General features: G+C 40.4%; 1 long non-coding RNA gene across 1 annotated transcript in view; it reads right to left on the minus strand.

The window, feature by feature from the left end:
* Nucleotides 1–964: 964 nt before the first annotated feature.
* Nucleotides 965–21,481, minus strand: part of LOC138481721 (uncharacterized) — a 101,501-nt gene continuing 80,984 nt past the window's right edge. Inside the window, exons 2-3 of the long non-coding RNA XR_011274356.1 lie at nucleotides 12,238–12,621; nucleotides 965–2,501 (exon numbers count right to left, since the gene is read on the minus strand). This is a non-coding gene — a long non-coding RNA (uncharacterized lncRNA). The remainder of the gene's footprint in view (nucleotides 2,502–12,237; nucleotides 12,622–21,481) is intronic.

Below are 21,481 nucleotides of genomic sequence, written 5' to 3' on the forward strand. Positions count from 1 at the left end.
TTCCTAGGACGAATGAAAGGACATTGTTGTTCAATGTGTATGATCCCCTGATGGCAAGGTCACTACTAAACCAACATTTTATTGGGGTGATATAGCAAATTCCCGATTAGTAATGTGTTGATTGCTGGTGATATAAATTGAACAATTGGAACCATCAATTTGTATTCAGATATAGATGCGGAATCCTAGCAGTCGCACAAATGTTGTAGAAAGGGAGCTTCTGATTGTGGCTGGTCGAAAATTTGGAATGAAAATGATCTAATTTGCCTAACCAGAAAAACGTTGTGACCTCTGAGCTCAACTCCACTTGGACTAATGGCCACTTTAAATCACATCTAGATTATGTGATGGCAAATTGGAAATTCAATGTTAAATGTGGCCCTTTAAGCATAACACACAATGGGGGTCATTATAACCCAGGCGCTAATTGCGCCAACTTTACCACCATGGTGTAAACTACGTTTACACCATGGTGGATGGCGGATTTACCGCCCCATTCCAAGGTGAGTGGGGCGGTAAATCCCCATTTCCCATTTTCCCTGCCCCATTCCCATTTTTGCCCCATAGGGCATAATGGGAGTGGGGAAGGCGCTAATTACACCACCGTAAATTACGGTGGCGTAATTAGCATCATGGCAGGTTAGCGCCATGGATTTTAACGGCTGCTAGAAGCAGCCGTTAAAATCAGAATAGGCGTTAAGGGTTAACGACGGCGTTAACCCTTAACGCCTGGGTCGTAATGAGGCCCAATGGGCTCAGTGACCATGCCATTCTTTCTTGGACCACTCAAATGACATGCAAGTATATGACTAGTTGAATGCCTATTGTTCTTACATTTAACGAATTGAAAGCCTGCAACCTTCATAGAACGTTTAATGATTTTAAAACTTTCTTTGTTAATATTTGTATTGTACGCATAGTGCATGCTGAAGACAACGATTGCAACTGGTCAAAGTTGTTTTTTTTTTAATGCCAACCATCAATACAAAATAAATAAAAACAAAAATAAATACATTTAACAACACAAAAAATGTCATCATGTGGTCTCCCAAAAAGACGATTGACATCAGTAACAAGATTGTAAATAATAAAGATCACCTCGAATTCTTGTTGGCCTCTCATGATTGGAACATCGAGTGGATGGTCAATAGAACGGCAGGGGCTATTGATGCCCAGAGACAAAAGTATAACCATGGGCATAATAAGGCAAACCATGCCAGATTCCACCCTGCCAATATGTTAAGTAAGAAGCGCCTTAGGGTGGATAAGGCAGAGCTCAGAAAATCTGGTTGGCTGACATCAAACAAACAAAAATTAAAAACTATCCAACTAATGACCCACTACAAAAATTGGTTGTCCCAGCATAGGTATTCCCTGAATAACACTAACTGGTTAATTGTATTTCGAATATTAAAGACAAACAACAGAAAGAAATGTTGTTCTTGCTTTAGGGACTACCTTGCTGCGTCATCCTCTGCTGTGGTGAATGCTGTTTCGGAATCTAAAGGGGTCGCACATGTGAAACAATTGTATGCAGAGTATAGAAAAGTGCAAAAAAATGTGTGTAGTTATATACAGGAAAGCACACATTTTCCTCTAACTTTGAGGGGGAGAACATAGAATTCATACATTGAAAACTCCGGTCATCATGTGCCCCTGGCCCAGACAGCATAGCAAGAAAAGCCCAGAATTCTGTGCAGCTGTACTGGGGAAATTAGACATATTGAGCATACTGGAGATCTTCCAGACAGCTGGAGAGCTATACTAGTGCCAGTACATAAGAAGGGACCCAGCGATGATGCCCTTAACTATAGACTCCTCACTATGATGGATTCAAGCCATTTTTTTCCATAGTTTTGCTGAAGAGGTTAAATGAGTGGGTGCATGAACATGGTTTGTTGAAGACCTTTCAAACTGGATTCAGGAAGGATCATTATAAATTGGATACTATATGCACAATACAGTCCTTAATGGCTGAAGCAAAGCACAGGGCATGCCCACATCTATATTGTTGCCTGGTGGACTACAGCAAAGCCTTTAACCTAGTATCACAGGAATTGCTGTGGACCAAGCGTTTACAGTGGGACATAGATCTGCAGTTATTGTATTTTATTCATAGCCTATATGCAGAAACTAAAGTCAGGGTTAGGCTAAATCAATTAATTAAAATAATTAAATACAATAATAAAGTTGTGGGACTCCCTTGCCCATATTTCCAGTCACATAGGGGATGATCTTCTCCACTCATAACGCCGCAGAGTCAAGATGTCCTGATCATTGGCTTTTATCATTTGGTTCATTCGGTGCAATTCTTTCATTCTGTCACTCTTGGATGGTTTTCCAGCGAAGTCATCTCTTTTGGCGTCCCGGTTACTTTGTCTTCACCTCCATATTTCGGTCCAGGGCCATTACCTGATCTTCATCCCATGGACTCCAGGACTCCATCATCTCTCGTGTCCTCCAGTCCTGCGACCTGCGACCTCAAAATATAGTTAGTCGTTCTAAATTAAACAGAAAAGAGACAGATTAAGTACATAGCACAATACCAATTTCACCCTTTTTACCAAAAATAAAATATATATATAGTCCACAACATCTCATCCTTTTTCTTCTGGTTTCTGAAATTAAGCACATGTTAGAGAGAAACAAACATATACACAAAACATCATTATACATTAAATATATTTGAACATTGTATTAAAATACTTCAATCTGTTTCAGTCCCCTATTATTTATTTATTTGTATTTATTTATTTATTTTTTGGGATGTGGGGTACTATGTGTCTTCCCGTGCATGTTTCCAGGATAGTTAAGCTGTTTCTACTTGCTCAAGTATCCTGATTTCATGTTTGGGATGACAGGGCTTAATTTGGTTAACATGAAGATACTGCTCTATTAACGTTTCACCCTCTGTCTTCAATATTTTGTATACCACTGGAGACAACTTGGGCCTCATTACGAGTTGGGTGCAAAGGGATACCGGGCACCGGTAAGGACACCAGTGCCGGTAATCCCTTTGACCCGTATTCCAAGTTCCCTTAGTGGGTCCCATCCTTAACGCCTGGTATTACTAGGCGTTAAGGATGGGACCCGTTAAGGGACCTTAGAGCTAATACCAGTCCCGCAAAGGTCGGAATTGACCGGTAAGTCACCATTAAACGAGGGCGGACTCGGTACTGGTATTGGAGGTAGTCATGGCACTAATAGCGCCATGATTACCTCCAAACTTCGAATGAGGCCCCTTATCTACAATTTGAAAAGGCCCCTGCCAGGCCACCAGAAATTTAGAATTTTTCTGTTTACCTTTTCCAAAATGAAATTTATATACCTGACCCCCTACATTATACTCTTTCACAGATGTCTTTTTATTATAATATGACTTTGCACTGTCAGCAGCCCTTTCCAAATTCCGCTGTACAAAAGAAAATGCATGTTGTAAATGTTTCCTCAGTTCTTCCATATATTCGTGAACTTTAGATGCGCTTACAAGTGTCTGTTCACGTGTCCTGTATAACAAATGTTGTAGCAATACCATTTTCCTACCTGTCAATAACTCATGAGGGCTGATACCTGTTGCTTTGGCAGGTGTTGATCTGATTGCCATCAAAACTAGGGTAATCATAAATCCCAGCTGGAACCTGCCTCTGCTACAAACTTCTTTAATATGTCCACAACAGACCTCTGGCAACGTTTAATACACCCAGAAGAAGCGGGTCTGTATGCAATGTGCAGTTTTCTTTTCACCCCCAGTATCTGCCACACTTTACTCATTAAAGCGCTTGTAAAATGACTTCCTCTTTCTGATTCTATTCTTTGTGGTAACCCAAATCTTGAAAATGTATGATTTACTAGTAATGTGGCTGCTGTTTGTGCACTACAATCTGGTGCAGGAATACACTCTATCCATTTTGACATCAAACAAACCACGCTCAAAATATAACGGTTTCACCTGCTCAACCTTTTTACAGGCCCTACATAGTCTATTTGCAAATCGGACCATGGAAGAGTTAATCCTCTTTTCATCAGTGGAGCTCTATGCATTGGTGAAGCGGGTTTAAATTGGGCACATACTAGACAACCCCTAGTATAGAATTCTACGTGTTGGGACATATTTGGCCAGTAAGCATAATCTTTCAGTATCTCTAATGTCTTTTGTGAACACTGTGTCCTGCAGTTTTTGCATCATATGCATGGTGTAGAATTAGCCCTCTGAATGAAAGGGGTACCACCCATTGTATTTGTCTTGTTATGGATTCTCTAATCATGAGTCCATCCTGTAATCTGATTCATTTTTTATTGTTTAATAGCACCATCAACTCTTCTTTTCCTGCACAATCATTTTCAGTTAAAGGATTTTGTTCGGGGTCTATCAAATGATTATAATAGATTCCCAAAATTGGATCATCCTTTTGTGCCTTAATCAGATCTTGATCTGGTGTAGCATAACTCCATTGCACTATTGGTTGTTCTACCTCTTTTGGAGCCTTAGAGCGTGTAACTGCATCAATCTGTATTTCACCAATTAAGTGTTCAATAAGTAACTCTCCCATCACAGCCCCAATTTTGGCTAAATGATCTGATTTATCATTTCCCTCCTTATCTTCTCCGGGAGTTTTTAAATGTCCACAAATGTTCCTCTAATATATTGTTAAATCATTCTCTGACCCCGATATGTCTATGGCCTGTGTAATTTGTCCATGTTTGAGGGGCTTTTTATTGTACGTAATCATGCCGCTTGCTTTCCAGCCAGGCAAATATTCCACAACGCTATTTTGTGCATAATCAGAATCAGTCACCAGGGCAATTTCACTAAATGTATTATCAACGGCAGTAGTAATTGCTTTATAAATGGCTGCCAATTACGCTAACTGACTACTACTAGCCCCAATTCTCATCCCTATGCTGGGAATGTCTTCACATTTCAACCAGACATTTCCTATTCCTGATACCAATTGTTTATTAATGTCATTTTCAATGTGAAAGGCACAACCGTCAACATATACAGTTGGCAAACCCTTGCAAGTCTTTTCATCAAAAGCCTTGTGTGGGGAGCAACTGGGCTCTTTTTATTTTGGGCATATCTCACTTCTACAGGAAAGCCTTGCAATGCCAGTGTCCATGAAGTAATTCTGGACTGTGCTAGGTTGCCTGACCTAATCCTTTTACTCTCTAAAAATTGCAATGGTTGATGATTTGTTTCAATGATTACCTTTTCATCCCGGAACAATGGGGCGGAAATGCTGTAATACCTGCACAATGGTCAAAAGGGCCGTTTCAGATTCACTGAATTTAATTTCAACTTGAGAAAATGCCTTTGAGATAACACTGCTGACATACAATGTTCAGAGAAACCTATTTCTATAAAGAAATCCCTGTTCTTTATAGAGTATGCTAAACATGGTGCCTTTATAAGACATTCCTTTAATTTAGCCACTGCCTCAGATTGCTCTTTTTCCCATTTCCAGGGTATATTCAACTTCAGTAGTTTAGTCAATGGTTGAGTAATTTCAGCATAATTTTCAATACATTTCCTGTTATATCACGTCATTCCTAATAAACTTTTTAAACCTTTCACATTTCTAGGGTCTTTTAATTTCTGTATGGCCTCCACCTTTTTCTTTTGTGGATTTATTCCATGTCCAGTCACTTCATGGCCTAGAAAATTCACCTTTTTCTTGCAACATTGTGCTTTCTGTAAAGATACTTTGGCACCCGCCTTTTGCAATTGGCCAAGAACATGTCTAATTCCATCAAAATGGCTTTTTAAGCTTTCAGTTTTATCAGGACATCATCCACATAAACTATAGTTACTCTTTCCGCTGCATCAGGAATAGCCTTTCTCAAAAATATGCCAAATTCACACCTACTATTGACGTACCCGAATGGTGTTCTAACCCATGCGTATTGCGTCTTATCAAATGAAAATGAAAACAAATTCTGAATATCCTCTGCCAATGGCCCACACCAATATCCAGATGTGAGATCTAATGTCGTAAATACCTTTGAGCCATGCACCTGAGCAAGGCCTTGATCAATGAATGGCAGTGGCCATCTGGACACTGGCACTCTTTTATTTAATTCTCTCAAATCTGCACACAGATGCCATTGACCATTTGGCTTTAACACACCCAAAATAGGAGTGTTGGATGTGCTATGAATGGGCCTGATAATTCCCAGAGACTCCAAGTTTTTAATTGTTTCTGGCAGTGACTCTAAACATGCCAGTGGTAATCTATATTGGCGCACAAATACTGGATTTCTACTACACCCTTCCGATAGTGTGGCAACATGTAAATTAGTTAGACCGCAATCATATGCATCTTTAGCAAAAATATCTTTAAATTCAATAAATATTTTTCTCAATTCATTTTTATCCTCATCGCTATCACATGCATCTGCTAATAAAATCTGCTCCTCCACAATTTTTGAAAATTCTGGAAAATCCTCCAGTGGAGGAATCTCTGTGCTTTCCTCCAACTGTTTGCATGTGTCTCTCTGTATAGCTGCCACTCCTAAATATTTTGGCATATTAGCCTCCATTTGAATGTGCTGATTTTCTATTTCATTTTCATTTAAGTCAAATACTATACGATTCTCTTGGTGACAGCACACTGTCTCATTTGAATCATAAGGGTACACAGATTGAATTTTAAAGATCCCTTTGGGCTGAGAATCCAGATATTCTGGCAACACACCCTGTGCCTCTACAATATATCTCAGGAAGATTTCCAATTACCATGTAATTGAAATCTGCAGTATAATGGGATTTTTTATGGCCATTCCTAACAACGAATTTTCCTCTAAATGAATATCCTGATGTCCTTTATTATTAACCATAATTTTGACAGATCCTTCTCCAACATCTATCAATGGGGTGTATTAATAATCCAGGCCGTGTTGCTTCATGGACTCATTTAAACACACAAATGCATCAGAATCTTTCATTTGCTGCCCATTCTTGCGCTTTAGCGTTATTGCAACCTGCTTGGTGAATGCAGGAATAGTAGTAGTAGTATCCTTCCTCACCTGTAATTCAATTGCATATGGGACCAGTTGTGGGCAATGGTAAGCTTTACTTTTGTCTTCAAATTCAGGTGAAGGCCCACCTAGCCATGACCATATTTTTTGATTAAGGAAATCTAACACCATACACATTCTGTGCATGATATCATTGCCCATGAAAAAATCATTGTGTGTTCCACTCACTATCCACACATTATGGTAAATTGTTTTTTGCCCAATATTCATCTTCAGAATGCACCTCCCTGCAATTCAGTTTTCAAAGTCTGGATTGTCCAAACCAGAGATATATTGTTTTTTAATTCTAAATTTTGGAATGTCCTCCCTCTCCATTATTTTTTGCAGTAATCTCTCATTAATAAAACTCCTTTCCTTTTCAAGCGCTAAGGTAGCTTTTATCACTTTACAATGGTCATTTATACGAATGTGAACCCATGGTTGCTCATCAAGAGTGGAAATGTGTTTTTCTGTGTCTGTTTTAGGAGTAGTATTCTGTTTACATTTCTTCTCTTTTAAATAGAAGCACAATGTGTGCTCATCTATTTCAGTTTGCCATTTCTTCCTAGGATCTAAATAAATCTGCACAGATTGTTTTTCTTTTTCACTTTGCATTTTATCTTGACACATCAAAATGACAGTAACGCTAGGTACACAGCTATTCTGGAGGTATACCTCCACTGCATCATTCATTTTGGCAACGGTGTGGCATTCATTTATACTGATGTTTTGTGATTTTATTTTCTTAGGTCTCAATGGTTTTTTGGTTAAGGACCACAGTACTCCATTCACCCAATCTATGAGAGGAGACAATCTTTTCAGGCAATCTGTCCCCCTCAAAAATGGAATTTCACAAATAGATGTGATCAATACTTCCTGTTTCATTCTGTGTTTTCCTATCTTTATGTCAACTTCGGTAACACCTATAATAGGCACCTCCTCACCGTTAAAATTATGCACTGGACCTTCACTTTGCCTCACTGTGATCTGATTTTGTGGAGATCTCCCTTCATTGATACTTTTTTCCAATTCTTTGGACATAATTGTGGCCAGTGCGCCGGTGTCAATCATCGCAAATGTATTGCATTTCTCTTCCACAGTGATGGGAGCATAATACCTGTCTTCAACTTCCTCTAATACACATAAAAGTGTGAATTCTTACTGACTTCAGGGCTCACCTTTCTCAGGCCTTTTTCACTTTTGGCTAAGCACATTGGTAAATAGAAAGACATTTTTCCCTCCTTTCTGTCCATTTCTGTGTGAGAGATTTCATTCATTTCCCCATATTCACAGGTCTTTTGGAGTGTGGCCACTGTTCGCCCATCCATCCGGGTATCATCAGAGGTCACACTACAATCCTCCAACTGAACATGTGTAAAAACATGACTTGGTAATTTGCCATTTTCTAATTCTGTGCATTTGTGGTTATTTTTTAAGGCACCAGTCTTTTTAACTTCTTCAAAAATCTGTGCCTCAAAGAACTCTTCAGGTGATTGATCTGTACCCCTCCTTTGGAGTATTTATTCTTTCTGCCTGTGTTTGGTTATTGTTTTGATTGTCCAGGAAGGGGTTCTAGCATCCCCGCTCACTCCCTGTTCACTCACTTGTATTCCCCATGCATGTGTCTTTCTTAAATCTGTCCCTTTGTTCTTTTGGAATCTCATGTTTTCCTTTTTCATTTGTGCAAATCTCCAATGTTTAATTTAACTCTAGATTAAATTGAACTTCTTATTAGATGTATTTGCAATTTCTGTCACATGTTCATGTGTCTGTATTTTCCTTTTTAAATCATTAAGCATCTCAGAATCATTATGCAAAACCAAATCAGGACAATCTGTTTTCTTAGCATTGCAGGTATCATTGATATTTAGGCACTTATTGTCGGAAACCTCCCGGTCATTGCTATGGCCTTCTGCCCCCTCCTTTGATGACTGTTGTTGTGCTGTACTGAGTTTTCCTAATTGCTCAGCCAACATTTTCACTTGGGCCTCGAGACACTGGAATCTTTCCATCTCCTTAGAATCTTCTCTCTGTGGCATAGGTCGATATTGGTTGTTTTACCCCTGATTGAATCTACTCTGCTCTGATATCTCTCAGGAGAATGATTTCTATTGGGATTGCTTCTGAACTCTTGATTCATATGTGGAGGGGAGCAGGGTGCACCCATCCTTTGGTTGTAGTCCCCTGGTGGTGGTGATTCCTTGTATTGACGCGGAGCATAATTCATATTCTGCCTCATGTCCTGACTCTCATTTTGCGAGTATTGTCCCCTATGTTGATTCCCATTTTCAGTAAATCGATCCACATATCAGGGTCTATCCTGATTACCATATATCATGGTGTTAGGGTCAAATCTGCTCTGTGTCTGGAAGGGCCATTATTTCTTTGATCCTGACTTTGTCTCTGATTATTATTCATACCTGACATATCAGGCTGATATCCTGCTTGGGGTCTGTCTCCTACGTACCTAGGGCTAATGCGGCTCTCCCTATTACTAGTATCATGTGATTGAAACATTGGTGCAGGGAGTGACGATCTCTGTTGATTACCCCTTTGTTCAGGTGTAAAAAATGTTTTACCTGGACTTTGAGCGGGCTCAAGAGACATTTTGGCTGACCTGATCTCCATCACTGTTGCTGAGGGTTCTTTAGATTTTGGTCTAGTGTCTTTCATTGTATCACTCTCTCTACCCTGACAATAGAGTACTTCATATAGTTTTGTGGTTTGGTGTACAATCCATTCAAGGGACTTGTTACAGTCAAATTCACGGGCTAACTGTGATATTATGTCTTTCTGTAGCCCATAGAAGTAATCCGTTTTAAACTCATTGGAATTGGGGTCAAAAGATACATCAAAGCGAGAAAAAGCTCTTTTTAAGTCTTGCACGTATTTGGCCCAGCCGTAATCGTGTATGCAACCTTTTTTGCCTCTTGTAATGATTGGAAAGGAGAAAATTGATGTCTAATCTCTTTTTCAAACTCTGCCCATATCTTGCTCTGCTGTTCATTTAACCCTCTAATGATACTGGCTGTGGGAGCATCCAGAGTTAAGTGAAAGTATTGCCTGGATTGTTCCTTGGTATCTGGAGGGCTTTCAATATATCATGCACCGCTTCTAAGTGGTCCTCTATACAGCACTCCCCTCCTTTTTTAAATGGTTTGATCAGAGCCTTAATTGATTTCATTATTTTTATGGGGCTACGTGCTGCTATCCATGGAATTGCACTACTTTGTGATTCAACCCTGGTTTCAGGTGTACAAGATTGGTGGCAGCCCCCAATGGGTGCATCAAATCCCCCAAGGGCACTGCAACCAAGTTCACTCACTGGCCCAGCCATTGGGGCACTAGTTCTCTGTGTAGAAATATAATTTACCTCAACTCCATTGAATGTGGTGTCCTGTCATCTGTCTTGTGACCTGGAAATACATATTTGCTGTTCCAAATCCTTGCACTTTTTAAGGAGCCTATCTGCCTCCTTACGCAAATAGTTGTTTTCATCACCCATCTTATTACTTACCTCTTGCATATCACCCATTTGCATTTGGCATTCATTGAATTCTTTGTTTCTCTTATCTCTTTCTTGAAACATTTTAACCATTTCATGTTCAGCATTTTGTAGATCGCTTTCTTTCTCAAAATGCTCTTTTTGCAACACCTGTATTTCCAAAACAACCTCATCTTTATCTTGTCTAATATGATCTACCAACGCTTTCAAATGTTTCAATTCTTGTTCACTATCCTCAAACTGCTTCTTACTCTGAGACAATTTAGTGTCGAGATCTGTATATTTTGACTGCATGTCCTTTTGACATACCTCCAATTCTGCTCTTAACTTTACCTCTTTTTCACTTGCTACATCCAGATCAGCTCTTAACTTGCTAATCAGCTTGGTATCATTTTCTTGCATTCACAGGGACCTATTTAGGATAAACCATGTCTTGGCACATAGCCGTATCAGACAATCTTTCTCTGCATGTTTATCAACTGCATTTAATCGTCTCAAAAAGCAGACATGAATTATGCTGCCTTCTGCAAAAATGCTGTCTAATGGTTCTTTCTGTACTTCACCATAGATGTGATCACTCCTATTCTGTGGCATTATTTGATGACCATGTCCCATGTGCATATAGCTTTGCCTCCAGATATTGCACTAGCTCTGGAAAGGTGGCCTCCATTTGAGACATTCTGAAATTCACTTCCAGTGTCACACTGCTCTCATAAAATGGGTTCTCTCTAATGCACGTATGGTAGTGTGAGACACAATTGCCACACCCAGTAGGTGCTCAGTAGCCACTTTCCCGGCCGACGCACCATTTATCTAGGATATTTTGTGTAAATGTGGGTTTGGGAGGTACTTTTCTTACTGTCAAACTGTGAGCGGTAGTTTGGTGGTAAATTATCCTTGCATTTAGATTGGGGTTGGCCTCATATCATTTTAGTGACCATACCTTGTTATATTATATTGGAGAATCTAGTAATATGTATTACTTGCGATATTTTGTGGTAGTATGTTGTTTGCGGTATTTAGTGATGAGCATAGTGTCCTTCCCTAAATCATAACCCCATCATAAACAAAACCTTCCTTTCTATTAGAATACCTCCTAGTGATCTATAGAGAGCCTTGGACCTATACACACAAGAAAACCCAACACTTTTATATAGAGTGCCACCTACAGTCTGTGGCCAGTATCACTGGCTTATCTACACCAGTGATCTATGCGCCCATAGGCATTACTGGCTCATAGACCTCCAATAATCTATATGTTATATTAGATTCCCTCCAAACAACATGCAAGGAGGACACACACACACACACCTATTTTATCACTGCTTATTCTGGTTGTTATTCTATCTGCATGGGCAAATTGACAAATGTATTACCAAAGAGAATGAATCTCCCCTGTTTCCACATATAAAATCCCAAATGCAATAATGACTCTAAACAATTCACTTTTATATTCTGATTATATTGTATACAAGTACAATTCACAATTCAATGCTTACCATGAACATTTCACCATTATCTGTAACAAAAGAAAAAAAAACAGAAACAGAGCAAACAAGCCTTTTTAAAAACATGAGTTACTTTTTAACATTATAAACATGACAAAGTAAAATGCACGGGATTTCCTTTGCTATCCTGTTATCCTGCCTACATGACATTTTAATTAAGTCATCCATCCGACTGCACACAGTGACCTCACTTAACTATCTGCTTACCAGAAGTATCTGTTTGAAGCTCCCCCACATGATCTTACTTTGCTCGCCTCTGAAAAACAGTCCCAGTCAACCAACTGCTCCTGTAATCTTGGGTGTTTGGAATGCGCGGCGGGAAATTCTCCAGCCAGCACTCAGTGATACCAGGCACATCTGTCTTCAGAGCCCAGTCATCCCGAACTAACTTTCTTTTTCCTCCCTTGTCATCAAGAGACTTTTTTTCCAGCCCCTTTTTACGTAGTTTCATCTGCCGACACTTTCCTCCAATCATATTAAAAAGGATTTTTTCAACAGCACTCTTTAATTTTCTGACAAAGGAATCCTTGCTCACCGAGCAACTGTATCCATTCTTATTTCCTGCTATGCATACTTTCTGCTTTCTGCAAACTGAACACAGAAGAGAGAGAAAAAGAAATGCCAGTGCATTTTTAAAAACACATTTTATCTTTTCACCTCATTTTGTACATAAGACTACATTATAATGTTAAGAAAGTTAGAATTAATGCTTTAGTAAATGTTAATTAAAGTTAGTTACTCATAAATAATGATAATGTAGTCTTCTATGTATGAAATATTCAAGAGAAGAAAAAAATGGTGTACTTTACTCTCTGCAGTTTCACATCAGGCTTTTGCTGTATTATGAATTCTGTACCTTGCATGGCACCAGCAATATATTCACATGTTATACTGGCAACATAAAATAACTATATGTGTGTGCCACATTATTGCTGGCAACAAAAAAATGTCCCATCACATTTAGTGAAGAGCTATATATTCTAAAGCGCCATAAATATTATAAAGTGCTACATATATTACTACAGTGCATGAACATGGTTTGTTGAAGACCTTTCAAACTGGATTCAGGAAGGATCATTATAAACTGGATACCATATGCACAATACAGTCCTTAATGGCTGAAGCAAAGCACAGGGCATACCCAAATCTAGATTGTTGACTGGTGGACTACTTCAAAACCTTTAACCTAGTATCACAGGAATGTTACGCTCACCTGGTATCCACAGGGACGCCACCCAGCTGGGTTACTCGCTGGTATGCTTCTCAGCTTTGCCCTGATGTGGTCCTGCCTTCTTTGCAGGGGCGCGTTGTCTTTCATGGGCGAGTGTGGTCCAGTTACTTCACTGACGCCGGCCCGTTTGATATTCTTCAGGTAGGTCTTATTGCTGTTCTTTAGTTTTGTTGCTATCCTGCATGGCTTTCTTTGTTTAAAATGTCTCTTTTTTCTCCCTTAGGTATGCAGAGCTTCAGCGTGGCGAACTGGCTTGGTTGAGCCCCACTGGTAAATGATGGCGCATTAAGAGCGCTATGATGCGGTAAGTAAGCACTATGCGCAGCGCTGCAAAGTCTTGCCTTTGCTAACCTGTGTTTTCCTTCCTTGTAGGTCGCAGTGTTCTTCAGCGCAAGTGGAATGTCCGGAGTGGTGCCAGCCGAGAGGTGACCAGCCAGGTAAGCCTTTTGAGCAGTTCGTAATTTGTAAATGTCTCTACAGCTTTCTTTAATGTTGCCTCTATCTTCCTGCTTCAGGTCGTTCTGTCCGGGAGGCGTGCAGAATCGAGGAAGCTGTTCTCAGTAGCTGCGAGTGTTTAAAGATGAAGACTGCAGGTAAGATGCTGCTGCTAATGATGTTCCTTTTGTCTCCTTGCAGGTTCTGCTCCTCCAAGGTTCGAGGGAATAGCTGAACAAGGTGAGCGTCACGTTGCAAGCTGCAAAGTAACACGAAGCATGTTCTGCAGTCAGGGTGTGGTTTATATAGCCCAGGTAAAGTAGTACCAGGGAAAGTAGTTCCAGGCCTGCCACACCCAAAACAGTAGACCGCATAGCTTGGTTCTTAGGAACCAAGCTATGTGGATTCCTCCATGTTGGCTGACAATACAATAAAGTAGTTCCCAAGCACATTGTTGTTCATGGTGTATGAGCCTGGTGCCATAGGCGCCAGGACTGGCCCCATGAGGGCTTTTGAAGAAGATGCCAGACTCCAGAGGCCCGAGTCCTGACTCCACCTGGCCAATGGGTTTGCCAGAGGGGGTTTTGGGCGAGGTACGTGACAGGAATTGCTGTGGACCAAACGTTTACACTGGAGCATAGATCTGCAGTTATTGTATTTTATTCATAGTCTATATGCAGAAACTAAAGTCAGGGTTAGGCTAAATCAAGAGGATGAATTGCGCTCATCCATTTCTGCTAATATTGGATTAAAGCAGGGGTTCACTTTAGCAAAAGTCAGGAACTTTCCACCTAAGATCAATGGTGTGGCTATATCAAACCTAGCCTATGCCAAATGATACAGTGCTATTTGATCAGATGCCATTGGGCCTCCAGCGGTTGATTGACGTTTTCGCACATGAACATTGTATGAAGATTAACACAAAAATGACCAAAATCATGTGCTTGGGCTATTTGTCCCAAAAAATCACGTTATATTTGGAAACTTGGCAAAGACAGCCTGGAAGTAGTTGCAAGTTACGTATAGCTTCGATTTTCATTGTGTTTAAATCTAACTACCCAGTTTCATGGGGATATTTCTTCTAGTACGTTCTGGAATAATGTGCTTACTATCAAATGCTACATCAGCGTTGTGGATGGCAACAATATCGAAGGGCTTATACTGATATATAAAACTAGCATCATTCCACCAATGCTGTACAGTCTCCAGGCACTTGCACATAAATATGTCACTTGGCTTTAGGGATTTGATGCCAAAATCTTACGGTCTGTTATGAATTTGCCCAGTGCAGTACAGTTTGAGGCGGTGTGAATGGAATTTGGCACTTGTTCATTGGTTAAGTTGCGGTTAGTACAATGGACACTCTTGTTCCTGAAATTGCATTCACCCCAGAGCAATGGTAATAATTTGGTGCAGATGTTGGGCATCAAAGATAAACTTGGCAAGGATAACAGTTGTATTCTTGAGCTGGAGGAATCTATCAGGATTTTACTGTCAGCCCTGGGTATATCTTGAGCCAAAGAATTTGAAATGCCTAATATTGAGCAGATTTTAAAGAAGAAATCGAGAGAGTTGGATAAAATAGAAAACATTAATAACCTGGCTAAAATGAAAAGATACCAGGTTTATTCAACCCAGAGTTTCCTACCCAAAGCCCTGCCTACCTATTTAACCAAACACTGTGATCAATCCCTGAAAAGATTCATATCGTATTTGCACTTTAACATCTTACCTACATGGAAATATTATGGAGCTTGGCGCGATATTCATAATGAATTGATACTGCGTCGGCTATGTAAGTTAGAACTTGAAACTTATCGTCACATCCTAACTAAATGCAATAGATGAATGCATCTATATGTAACGGGGTATGACAAACTTACCACAGCCATAGAAGGGATTGAAACAGGCCAATTTTGGAATTCCATTTACAGAGTGGAATCAATTGCCATTGCTGTGACACCGCACTCTGCATGTAAGACTGCACAAACGTGTTTAGGAAACTAGGAACCAAGTATTAATTGCTCTTGGATTTCGATTCTCTTTAACTTTTTATTTAAACTGTGTTTTTAAACTGTTTGATGGAAATATGATGTTATTTCTTTTGCAGTTCTTTGTGTCGAACAGTAATGTGCTAGTTTAGTTCATGGATCTTGTTTTAGGAATTTTAGGATGTATAGATGTAAATCATTTGAGTTAACTAAATATAGAAAGAGTGATGCTGTTTTGTATTATGTTTTGAGTTGTTAACATGCTGTTCTTCTTTTATGATCTGCCATAGCGTCCTGACTGCCATGCACACCACTGCTGGAAAGCAGATATTCATCAATTAACCATGTTAACGTCTATTCATTTGGAAATGTTGTACAGCGAGGGAAACAATGGTAGATAGGTCCTGGTTTTATAAATTCGATTTAAACAAATATTACATTCACTGTGTTACTGAATTGAGAAAAGTGGAGCGTTGTCCTGTCTTTATGACCAGGTGTAGATACTTTCATTTCCCCTTATGCATTAGGTGTGATTGGAGAACATGACAAGACTGTTCTAATGTCACACTGTCTAATGTTCCTTTCTCTACGCTTTATTTTTGAATATGCTGTAATATAAGAAGCCAAAACAGTAGGTCTGTATGCATGGTTTTCCATTGAAAATTGAGGCGCCTCCACGGAATGCATGCCATGCTAAATGGAGAAGTATACAGCGGTACATGCAACCCTAAGGCAGCGGGCCTCCTGTTAAGCAGAACGTTGACAGGCGCTCTTGCGAAAGATGTCTCTTATTGCTATTTAATCGTCTAGCGTGGAATGCGCAGTTCACATTAGTTAAACGAGTCCTAAAATATTTGCTATAAATTCAATTGCGTGGCTTTCATCTATTTTTGGAAGCTCACGGGAAGGATGTGGTTTGCGAGGATCAAAGGCATCCCTGGCTCACTTGAAATAAACCTTCTGCTGGCAGGCGGCGAGGAGCCATCCAAACTGTTATGTTAACCCTAAACCCTTCAACTCTTGCCGTTCCCTATCTGATCCATGACATCCTTTGTCATCATCCATGGCCCCGTTGCTGAGACACCCTGCCTCCTTTGAAGAAAGCTTCGGCAATGAGGTGCACGATAAACGATTAAGCCCTCTTAATCCATGCCTCACCATTAAACATGTTTTTATTGCTAGAAGGTGCCCGGGGCGTCAGGAAATACACGATCAGCGATAAGGTTTCTAGACCTCCTGTCTGCACTTAGGAGAACGTAAAATAATCAAAACGATAAAGGCACGGAAGGCAACCATTGAGTATTTTGGATCATCGTATATCCGTCTCTGTTGTAACTGTTTTAATATGTGTTCCTGAATAGGACATGTCATCACATCATGAATTATTATTAAATTAGTACCTTGTACATAGCCAATTACAATCACATGCGTGAACTCTATGCAGGCATATGCAGGTTTTCTTCTTGGTTATGCTAGCGGGAAGGAAGTTGCAGGGAAACTGAAGGTCGAATGGACAGGCAAACGCAGGCTCATCTAAAATACAAACAGTTTAGTGTAATTGATAAAGAATTGTTATCCGCCCCCTCGTTCCCAAAATGTTGGCCTCTGATACATGATGCAATCCCCAAATGTCTAGAGATTATAAATCATAGCACCATGATACTCCATCAACCAGGTTGATGAGATAGCATGTCAATTTCATTGGCACTTCCGGGGGTGGGGGATGAGGAACACAGTAACGGCAACTGGGTGCACAGAAGCCAAAGGGCGTGAGGTAGGCACTCCCCAAAGCAGCGTCCTGCACAATAGAATGAAAAAGAAAACGGATAGAAGGAATAGGCATCTTTGCCAGCAGGTAGCAGTGCCGTTGAAAAGCGGGAGCACTTTAAGCAGGCGGCCTGACAGGTGCAGAGAACTAAGGCGTGGAGACAGCACAAGTGTGGACAAATAGGAGTCTGCAGTGGAGTGGGGCAGAGGCGGGAGCAAGGAAGGGGGGCTCTGACGAAATGACTTGTGCTTTGAAAGGGTGTAGGGCTGAGTAGTGCTAAAACTGCCTGGTCAGTCCCGCACTACTACTAACCCAGGGGTGGTGCCAATCATAAAGATGAAACAGGCACAGCCGAAACGTATTACTCGTTTGCCTTGAGTGCAGGGGTGTTGCTAGGTCTGGAAAAGACCTAGGGCTACGCTCATGTCAGAACTGCTGGAACCGGGGGCTAGCTAGCCTTTTGGCTGTAGCTCCTGAGATTCTATCCTGGGCTACAACCAAAAGACCAGGGGCTATAACCCCCTTGCCCCCCCCCCTAGCAACGCCTCTGCTTGTGTGATAGCGCAGGCCGGTGGCAAGCATTATATCTTCATGAGGGATCAGTAGCACCCCAAAGATCTTAAGTAACATAGTTCAAAATACAAGAATTCACAATCAAGGTTCAATAAAACTGGAGACTTTTAATGAAACAATAAAATGCCAATAAGTACCTAATACACAAGCAAAAATCCAGTCTGTAATGAAATATCAAATGCAAGCTGTTGTAGACTAGCACTCTGAGCGATGAGCCCAGGTATTCCGGCATTCTATGACCTTTCCTCCCTACCGCTAATTTCACTTCTTTAGCTAGAACCCTTGTCCTGTTGAAACTAGACTATTGCAATGCGCTCTATCTAGGGACTAGACAACGGAATATAAACAAACTACAAGTAATACAAAACAATGCCATCAGGCCAACACTGAATATTCCTAGAACACATATTTCCGATACCAGACGCAGCCTAAACTGGGTACTTGTCACCCAAAGAATCGCCTTCAAATCACTGTCACTCACGCATAAATGCCTTCCAAACAGGAACCGAAATATCTGTCTAATCTATTCACGCTCAACACTTCTGATCGCCCCCATAGAGTGGCCCAAGCACACTGCCTCCTTTTACCAAGGTTCAAGCTTCAGACGGCCGGGGCAGCATTTTCCTGGTGCTTGCCGCAAGGCTCTGGAACTCTTTACACAGCCCTATTAGAAATTAGCCCTTCTTCCATTCCTTCAGAAGTAAAGCCAAAACCTGGCTTGTAGCCCAGGACTATTAGCCCTAGCTCCAGGTACCTCGCTCATGCCTAACAAACCTTTGCTGTGCACCTTTGGAATGCATCTGTAAATATTTAACTGTATCTAACTGTATTTAACTGTATATGTAAAATGTAACTGAATATGTAATATGTAATGCATATGTAACATTGTGTAAATATATGTAACTGTATCCTGTTAAGAAATGCGCCCAGATGCCCCCCGGGCTTGGCGCTCTATATAAAAAAATAAAATACAAATACACAATGTCGGTGTTCAAGGAAATCTCTTGTGAAACATAAAACTCACTATAGTTCACAAAAGTGGACTGGGGATATGACCTTTTCACGGTCCCATATTTCTTTCTTATCTGCACAACAGCATTGAACCATGCTTGTCAATGTTCAGCCAGGAATCGGGATGCTTTCTGTCCTGTGCCATGGTCGAGTTGTGGAGCAGCAGCAAAAGGTCCCAACGATGTGGTGCTGTTCAGCATGGGAATCGGCATGCGGGTTGAAGACGCTCAGAATGGTGTGCAGTGTTGGGTTGGTGGTGATGGAAGACTCTGTAACCTCGAGCATGGAGAAGCAGAGACTTGCCTTTGGGGGAACATGGGCATGGCTGGCACAAAACAGTGTTGACTCTTTGCAGCTGTGTCAGTTTGGAGATCCAAGTAGCTGGTGATCAGGAGGCGGTGTTGAATTGGGTATGTTGGCAGACTCAAGAGGAGGTCTCAGCTATGAAGATAGCAGAGCTTCTGCATTGGTATTGAGTGAACATAGTGAAGCAGAGGCGTTTCAGTGTCGAGGTCAAGGATGACTTCAGTGGGTCCCTTGCAGCAGCTTGGATGGCATTTATATGGCTCAGAAGTGCAGGCAGAACCATGGGTCCCTTCATAGTTCTACAGTTGCCGTTGAATATCAATACAGGGACTCCAGGAAAAGGTGATTCCGTCTGTTGCTCTTTCATTCCAGGTAGCTTGGCTGGGACATACAGGGGTTCCTTCACCTCTAGTGTCAGGGTCCTGGCAGGCAGGAGCTGAGGCCTTAGTAGACATAACATCAACCTCATTGTTCCCAGGGGATGGTTTGGGGGCAGAGCTGTCCTGTGTTGGATGCTTTCTGTTTACAGGGATACATTAGTTGGTAGTTTCAATAACAAAAATTCAAAATGATCAAAGAATCATCAATGTTCTCAACCATCACAGTAATTGTCATTAACAGTTGTAATGATGTTGTTTAGTGGCCATTCAAGGAGCATGTAATTCAATTATTAATCATAAACAAGAGTCTCATATACATATGCCTTTGCATTTTATCGTTATTTCTTCCAATTTCACTCCAATTTTACATATCACAAATAACAGTATTGAATGGCCACTAAACAACATAAGAACAACTGTTAATGATAATTACTGTGATGGTTGAGAACATTGATGAATCTTCTCTGATCATTTTGAATTTTTGTAATTGAAACTACCAACTAATGTATCCCTATGAGTATTTGGAATCCATGTGAGTGTAACGGATACTACCAATTGACTCTGTAACAACCAGGATGGCTGAGAATATGTATGGTATCTCTTTGATTACTTAAAATCTATGTATTTGAAATTACCAAACTGCTGTATCACCCTGTTTACTCTGAATTTGTATTCTAATTTTGGAAATATACTTTGTTGAAAATAAGTGACTTCTCTCAAATGTATGGTTCCGAGAATTATATTTGCAACCTTTGGGCTGTAATGGTCATTTGTATCTCAATGTTTGTTGAGGTACCACTTCTTTTTCGCATACACATTTGATCTGGTAGCACATATCTAATAGGGAGCACCCAGAATTTTGAGTTAATTAGCTAATTTCTCTAATTCTGTTTAGTAATTTATGAGTGCACCTTTACAACCAACCCACACAATGTTGAGATGTTCTCATTTAAAGATGTATCTATATATGACAATAAGCAAAATTAATGTGCGTCTTTTAATTGAACAGTTCATGTTTGTGTAAGAGATGCACATTTTGTACATTTATGATATCAAAGTTAGGACTGACATATATATCAGTTTCAAATGTATCTAAGATGTGTAGGAGACCTAATTGCATAAATGTAATTGTACAATTCCAATACATCACTTACACTTAATGAAAACTCATACGAAAGATAGCAGTCACTTTAGTGTGAGCTTATATTTGTATAAGAGGTGTTTAACACAAGAAGCAGAATGAGTTACATTTTATTTAGACCACCAGACACTCAGCAACAATCTACATCGCCGCATGGGGATCAGGGAGATCGTCCTCAGCTGGTTTAAATCCTACCTTGTAAATCACCAACAGATCATAACAATGGATTCTTACAGCTCACCAAATCTACCCATCACAATTCCCATAATCTGTCGAGTCCCTCAAAGATCCATCATGTACCCTGCGATGTCCAATCTTTACATTGAGCCACTCAGAACCCTTCGCGCTCCACACATTGGCCAATACGCAGATGACACACAGATCTACCTCAAGATATCCTCCATCGAAGATATCCATAGGTTCAAGGTCTGCCTCACATTTATCCAGTCTTGGATATCCAGTGCTTACCTGAAGCTCAACGCCTCCAAGACTGAATTCCTACTGTTGACTAACTATACAGAACAACCTGACATTCAGACCTAGCTCTCTGCTATGTGGGATGTTTTTTATCCATACATCCAAGCCCTACCATAAAACTGTGCAGTACTGGCATGG

The sequence above is a fragment of the Ambystoma mexicanum genome, chromosome 5p (genome assembly GCF_040938575.1).
Source record: "Ambystoma mexicanum isolate Mex_15411 chromosome 5p, UKY_AmexF1_1, whole genome shotgun sequence".
Classification (NCBI taxonomy): Eukaryota; Metazoa; Chordata; class Amphibia; order Caudata; family Ambystomatidae; genus Ambystoma; species Ambystoma mexicanum.